Consider the following 7,751-nt stretch of genomic DNA (forward strand, 5'->3'; position numbering starts at 1 on the left):
GGTACCTATGGATTACAACAGGACCTGAATGAGTCACTTCCTTTGTCCCTAGGTGATGTCTACGATCAGAATTAGTGAGCATGATTCATTACCAAAGAGTCCTCTGGGGCCCCTCAAACATTACAGGTACTACACAATTAACATGTTGTGCAATTAACTGAGACCAGCTACACAAGCAAAGTATCACAGAATCACAGAAAATTTGGTTTGGAAAGGACGTCAGAAGGTCATCCAGTCCAACCCATATAACACAATAAAGTACCCATCACACAATAAAAAGCTCCAAACAGCTATAAAGTTAGACCTTGAAAATGTGTACTAACTTTATAGCTGGTTGCTATCTAGCTTTAAGTTGCATGTGTAGCTGGGTTTCTCCTGAAGCTGGGAGTCCCTTTAGCCACAGGGATGCACCATGCCCAAAGGGTGCTTACACCCAGGAGTCCCAGTGGTGACCCACAGTGCTGGTGACCCAGTGTTCCTGAGCTGAGGATGCAGAGCCTTGGCATCACCCTGAATCTGCTGGGAAACAGTATCCATAGCTCCAGGACTCTGGATCCTGGCAGCCACAGAGCACAGCTGCAATCTCCCAGCCTCAGGGGTGTGTGGAGCACACCTGTGATTGGGAGATAGCAGCAGCTGCTGTCTTTCAGCCACTGGGCCCGCCACACTCTCGAGCTGGGAGACAGCAGCTGCTGTAATCCAGGCACAGGGGGATCCATGAATCGGAGATCACAGCAGCTGCATCTCCCAGCTGTGCTGTGAGGGATGGGACTCCCCCTGCACTGGCAGTATAGAGTGATGGGATCTAATGCACAATCCCACTATCACGCCTCCTGCCATGCACATGCTTTGTACCTTTACCTGGCCATGTAAAAGTCCCCTTGGAAACTTCCAGTTTTTCAGTTCAGCTGTTAAAGAAACAGAGAACAAATGATAGGGAGGATAATGGGAATTACTGCAAAGGTTTCATATGATCTGTGGTTCTCTGAAGTTTGTCTGGACATATGGAAGGGGGAGAAACCCTCTTCAGGAGAAACCCAGTTACACATGCAAATTAAAGCTGGATAGCAACCAGCTATATAGTACACATTTTCAAGGTCTAACTTTATAGCTGTTTGGAGCTTTTTATTGTGTGATAGGTACTTTATTGTGTTATATGGGTTGGACTGGATGACCTTCTGAGGTCCTTTCCAAACCTAATTTTCTGTGATTCTGTGATACTTTGCTTATGTAGCTGGTCTCAGTTAATTGCACAACATGTTAATTGTGCAGTACCTGTAATGTTTGAGGGGCCCCAGAGGACTCTTTGGTAATGAATCTTTGGTCAGGAAGGCCAGGGTGAGGGAGATTCCTTGCCCTGCATTGAAGATGACCTTGTAAAGGAACACCTTGACAGGCTGGATACCTTCAAGTCAGCCAGCCCTGACGGGTTACACCCAAGGGTATTCAAGGAGCTGGCGAGCATCATAGCTCAGCCCCTGGCACGGATCTTTGAGAGCTATTGGCGCTCTGGTGAAGTGCCCGAAGATTGGAAGAGGGCCAATGTGGTGCCTATCTTCAAGAAAGGGAGCAAAGTAGATCCGGCAAACTACAGGCCCATCAGCCTGACCTCTGTCCTGGGGAAGGTCTTGGAAAAGATTATCAAAGATGCTATCTTTAACAGACTAGCTGAAGGCAATATCCTGAGGGATACCCAGCATGGGTTTGTTGCGGGTTGGTCTTGCTTAACCAATCTCATTTCCTTTTATAACCAGGTGACCTATCACCTGGACAAGGGGGAAGAGATTGACATTGTATATCTTGACTTTAAAAAAGCCTTCGATCTGGTATCCCATGATCACCTCTTGGCTAAACTGGCTAAATACAGCCTCAACCTCATCACAATCCACTGGTTGGGGAACTGGCTCTGCGGTAGGACCCAGAGGGTGCTGGTTGACGGAAGCCAATCGTCTTGGTGCACGGTCACCAGTGGGGTCCCTCAAGGCTCTGTCCTAGGGTCTATACTATTTAACATCTTCATCAATGATGTGGACATTGGTGTCAGAAGTGGACTGGCTAAGTTTGCCAATGATACCAAACTCTGGGGTAAAGCATCCACACCTGAGGACAGAAGGGTGATCCAGGCAGATCTTGACAGGCTCATGAAATGGGCGGATGAGAACCTGATGGTGTTCAACACCGAAAAATGCAAGGTTCTCCACCTTGGGAGGAAAAACCTGCAGCATGCTTATAGGCTACGCTGGTCAGCACTACAGATGAAAGGAACTTGGGGGTCATGATTGACCACAAGATGAACATGAGCCTGCAGTGCGATGCTGCAGCTAGTAAAGTGAGCAAAACACTGGCTTGCATCCACAGATGCTTCTCAAGCAAATCCCAGGATGTCATTCTCCCATTGTACTTGGCCTTGGTGAGGCCACAGCTGGAGTACTGCATCCAGTTTTGGGCTCCATAATTCAAAAAGGATGTGGAGAAGCCTGAGAGAGTCCAGAGGAGAGCCATGCGCATGATCAGAGGTCAGGAAAAAAGACCTTATGATGGAGAGGCTGAGAGCCATGGGACTCTTCAGCCTGGAAAAGCGCAGGCTCAGGGGCGATCTGGTGGCCACCTATAAGTTTATCAGGGGTGCTCATCAGGATCTGGGGGAATGTCTGTTCACCAGAGTGCCCCCAAGGGATGACAAGATCGAACAGTCACAAACTCCGCTGCGACCAATTCAGGTTGGACATAAGAAAGAACTTCTTTACTGTCCCAGCCCCCACGGTTTAGAATAGACTGCCGCCAGAGGCAGTTCAAGCACCCACTTTGAACGCCGTCAAGACACATTTGGATGCTTATCTTGCTGGGATCCTATGATCCCTGCTGACTTCCTGCCCCTGGGGCAGGGGGCTGGACTCGATGATCCTCCGGGGTCCCTTCCAGCCCAAATGTCTATGAAGTGGAGGGTATTAACTCCAGTTTTTGTTCAGGCCCATGCTTATTGAGATGCTTACTGAGTGCTCAGAGGATGGATTAAGGCAATCCCCGCCTGGACTTGACAGAGTCCAGTCCTCAGGTCAAAACCATCCCAGTTAGAAAAGTCCCTACATAATAGCTATGATTACCTTCACTCTTGATATTGGCTCCATTTTGTATCGATGTGCAACTGAGAACTTTTATCAGATTTGAGAAGTGGAGGGCAAGGGAGGTAGGATGAAGAAATGGTTGGCCAAAGGTTTGTCACATACAGAAGAAAAGACAGAAAACTAGATCATCTTCAATATGGAGCTTCAAGAACCAACAACTTGTTTAGGAAAGAGAAAATAGGATAGGATAAATGTGTTTTTGGCATGGTAGGCATAATGTGATATGAGGCTTCATGTGTTTGGTATCCCCACAGGGGATTCTTGGGTTTCTTGAGGCAAATTTTGTTTTTTTAGAGGATGGGTTTAGTTTGGATTACCAGATTCTCTCCTTGCTTTTCCCCCAGAGTTCTTATGTGATGCTGGGCAACCTGTTTAAACCATACCTTTAACAGGTCATTAAGGCTAAGTAATCAAAAACTGGTTTAAACCTGTAACAGAACAGAAGCTCAGTGCACATCAACCTGTTTCAAAATGGCTGAAACTGGTTTAAGATAAACCTGGTTGAATGTGGTATCAGACTTAAGTGATTTGGGTCAAACCAGTTTATGAAACTTCTGTCCCAAGTGAAATCACAGTTCCCCAGCATCCCAGCATGTTTTGCACCCCTGGGCTGGGCTGTTTTCTGCTCCAGAGAGCAGGGCTTGCCATGCCCCTCTGCTCCCTAGCTGGAGCAGTGAGGGCTGGATGGCAAGGAGGCCGGGGGAGGGGAAGCCTGGCTAGGGATGCAGCCCAGTCTATGGGGGGCGGGGGGCAAACCCTGGCTGGAGTCTGGGGCAAGGTTAAACACACCTTCCCCCATTCAGACTTAGTGCGTGCTGTGATCGTGGATCACAAATCCCAGAAGCAGGAAGAGGAAGTGAGAAGCAACCCTGCAGAATCCTGCTACTGTGATTGTGGACTGCAAATCCCAGAGACCTTGGGGGCAGCAGGAAGAGGAAACGAACACGCAGCCCATACTGGCTACATGCCAGGGCCATGCTAGCGCCCCCCGGCTTCTAGCCTGAACCACTGCGGGCATGTGACTGCATTTCCTGAATCAAAGGTAAATGTCTGTTCACTTCTGTTTCAATTTAATCTATGCAGTTTAGACTAACTTGCAAAGACTGAATCAATTCAGCCTCAGGCTTTTTGACTGTTTGTACTTAGCCTAAGGGTATGTCCCTTACTTGATTGGTAGACAACTTGATATCCCATGACTTGGTTTAAAGAAATACGTAGTGCAATCGCTCCAAGTGAAGTTAATGGGAGCAATGCTTGGAAGATGCAAAGAACTCCGTACTGTTAAATACTCTGAACCAGGGGCAGCCTGTGTGTGTAGCACGTGGCAGATTAGATAGAGAAGTCATGCAGCACAGTTGCAGATAGTGCAGGGAGCAGAAGCATAGCAGACAGGAGAAGGGGATCAGAGTGGCACTCAGGGAGGGTACGGGGCTTCATTTGTAGCATGCCTGCCAAAAATGTTGGTCCCTACTGCTGTGAACTGTTGGTGTTTAGTGTCTCAAACAGAGCAGCCACAGTAGGTGGACACTTGGATACTAACCTCTCTGCATCTCAGCTCCCCCACTGGAAAATGGGAACGATAACTTCTTGTATCAGAGGGGTATTGTGAATGTAAGTTAATGCTTGGAAGCTCTCAGATATTCCAGTGACAAGCAGCACAGACAAGTCCAGGAGGAAATTAATAATTGTTTTCAGAGTCGAGTTTAAATAATGTGCTGTAAATAAGGACTGCAGTCACACATTCTTCACAGGGGATAAAATCAAATCTTGAATTACTGTGTAGTAAGTCAGGACCACCGATTCTCTATGCTAAGGCAGGGATCCTGTGAGGAAAAACAGCATGATCACATAGTTAAAGATCATAAAGACTGCATATGTAAAGGGGACAAAATTAAATAGGCAAAAGTGAGTCTAATTCTGGCATTTCCCAACTTTTGAGTGCTTAACTGAGCACCCAGGTGTGTGCAAATGGGAAAAACAAATTCCATCATGAAGTATCACATAGGCTGCCGCAAAGGGCTAAAACTTTAATGTGCACTAAACAGAGCTTTGTCACTTGAGCTAACACTGAGTGACAGCAGTAGTAAGCACTCATGCTCTGTGCAAAGCAGCACTACATGGGGATAGCATAGTTTGCCAACAGTACAAGATTGGTGAGACTCTGGAACCATGACAGGCTATGGAAGGGAGCATGTTCTCTGACCTGACCTTTTTCTGGCCTAGTCCTTTCACTTGCCACCCCCAGCCTCTTTAACCAGACATTCCCAGTGGTCTCCTTGCAGCTCCATGGCCATTCCCTGACATTGCAATTCTCTTTCCCCTACTTGTTAGGTCCCAGTTCTCCTCACTAGGCTACCCCTGTAATGTGTCTCCTCACTCCATCATTTGTCTCTGTCAGTCTCCTTGCCTTGTCCAAACTAGTTTTCCCACACCTTGTTCTTCATTAGATCCATCTCATCTCCTCCTGTTTGTTCTCAGATGTTCCTCTAGCTCAGGGGTCAGCAGTGTTTTTGGACAGAGTGCCAAAAACACCCACAACCTCAACTTGTAAGATGTTGGCATGCCAGGCATGGATGCAAGGGACCCAATCCTTATTGTGGCAGTGCAGCCATAGGCCCCTCCCCACTGCCTGCCCCAAGGCACATGTGCCAAGGAAAATGACATTGTGTGCCACACTGGCACCTGTGCTGGGGTTTGCCTACCCCTCCTCTAGCTCTCTGACTGACTACTACCTCTCTTCCCCAAATGGCTTGCAGTCCAATTTCTCTCTTTCTGGTTCTCATATTTTGTCTCCTTGCCTAAAAGAGTCCCAATCTCCATTGTCTACCCCTCCAAGTTCCTCATTACAATCTACTCTTCTCCCCGATTTGGTTTTTCAAGCAATCACAACTATCCTTCTTGGTGCTCAGGTTACATCAGGAGTGGCACTGAGCAAAGTCAATCTGCTCCCAGTTCTAGCACCCAGAAACAATTACAGGTAAAGTTTGGTTCACCTCTAAATCCCTAAAACCTGCTCATTCACTGTGTTTGAATGGCATGCCTGTAGTCCTAAAATCTGAACAGAACAGAGCATACTCAAGGAGGACAGATTCTTTTGGAGATAATAACTACTAAATTCTGAAGTGTATTGAGCATATATGTGTCTCGGCCGGCCAGAGCCGACTCGAGGTGATTAAGAAATTGCTCATTCATTTTGGTGGGCTGGTGAATGGAGAGGCAGACAAGGTTTAATGGTTGCAAAACGTTTACTTACGGCGCTTGTAGTTGCGATGCAGATAGTCCGGTCGTCTGAACAACCACGTGAGTTGTTCCAGCTGGCGGGGCCCAAGCCAGTTAATCCGTCCGCAATTTAAGCCGGCGGGGAAAGGGTACATCTGGGATTGCGCTCGGCGATGGGAAGAAAGATCGATAGGTGATCAGTCTATCGATCAGCTAGCCACAAGTCAGATCTCTTTAGAGGCACTCTGCAGCGTGCTCAAAGTTCTTCGACTTGGGCGGAAGTCGCACGGGATTTTAAACAGCTAGCAAGCCAATTACTAGCCGCCACGTGTGAATAATTTAGTACTGGCCAATAGTGGAACACAAATTTGCATTCGAATGGTGGGAACTCTTTGCACCGTGCATTTCTGTGCTGCAAAGAAGAAATGCGCCCTGCAAATTGGCGGGAACTCTCTTGCACCGAGGTTCTTCTGTGCAGCAAAAACCCTCGCTGTACAAGAGGCTCTCATGTGGCAAGAAAATTCCATCGTGCTGAGGCACCAAAATCACTGGGTTGTGACATGCCCCCTTGCCGACAGCACAACTGGAATTTTAGACACATGAGCACATCTTAAGGCATCTTTGCTTGGGGATTCACTGACCCGGAAAAGCTTTAACAACCAATATACATATACATAAACAAATGATTTGATAGACTGGTCTTTTTTACAAACTATAAAACATAATAACTTGAACATGTAACAACAACTATTGATCATCGTCCGACTGGAGAACATCTGAGTCAGTCCGTCTTCTCCTATAACAGACAATGTCAGCTAACAAACTTAATAGAATAAGAAAACAGTATCATAATAAGTCCTGAGCGGATGGACATTCGCTGTCTCAGTGTCTCCTTCACAACCATCACTCCAAGGATTCGAATGAACTGTAGCTTAGCGTGCGACGGATCTCACAATCAAGCGGCTGTAGATTATTGTCCTGAGACCTGTAAAGAAAAAAGAACAACAAAAACAAAACAAGAGAGAATCATAATTGGATTTAGTGTAAGGATACTGGGTGAACATTGGAACGGCGAGTCATCCAGTTGTAATGAACGATAATAGGAGGACGATCAGGCTTTTCTTCTAATTGGACAGAATAGGTATTAGGATATTGTCCCGACCGCTGAACTGTTCCTTTGTGAACTTGTGGATGAGACTGATGAGGGTGAGGTATTGAGATCCATACTAACTCATCTGGCTGGAACTTGGGTTTCCAAGGTGGGGGTTTCTGGACATTAGCTTCATCCCATAACGGTTTAGTGGTGTTCAATGAGATGAGAACATCATGATTGAACTTGGTCCAGTTTTTAAACGTCCCTCCTCCTCTGAGGCGGAGTTGTTCTTTGTACAGGCCTATGTGTCTTTC

General features: G+C 46.8%; 1 protein-coding gene across 1 annotated transcript in view; it reads right to left on the reverse strand.

Annotated features, from left to right (window-relative positions):
• Positions 1-7,751, reverse strand: part of DAP (death associated protein) — an 89,423-nt gene that overhangs the window by 45,766 nt on the left and 35,906 nt on the right. The window lies entirely within an intron of this gene.

Source organism: Alligator sinensis, unplaced genomic scaffold (genome assembly GCF_000455745.1).
Source record: "Alligator sinensis unplaced genomic scaffold, ASM45574v1 scaffold82_1, whole genome shotgun sequence".
NCBI lineage: Eukaryota > Metazoa > Chordata > Crocodylia > Alligatoridae > Alligator > Alligator sinensis.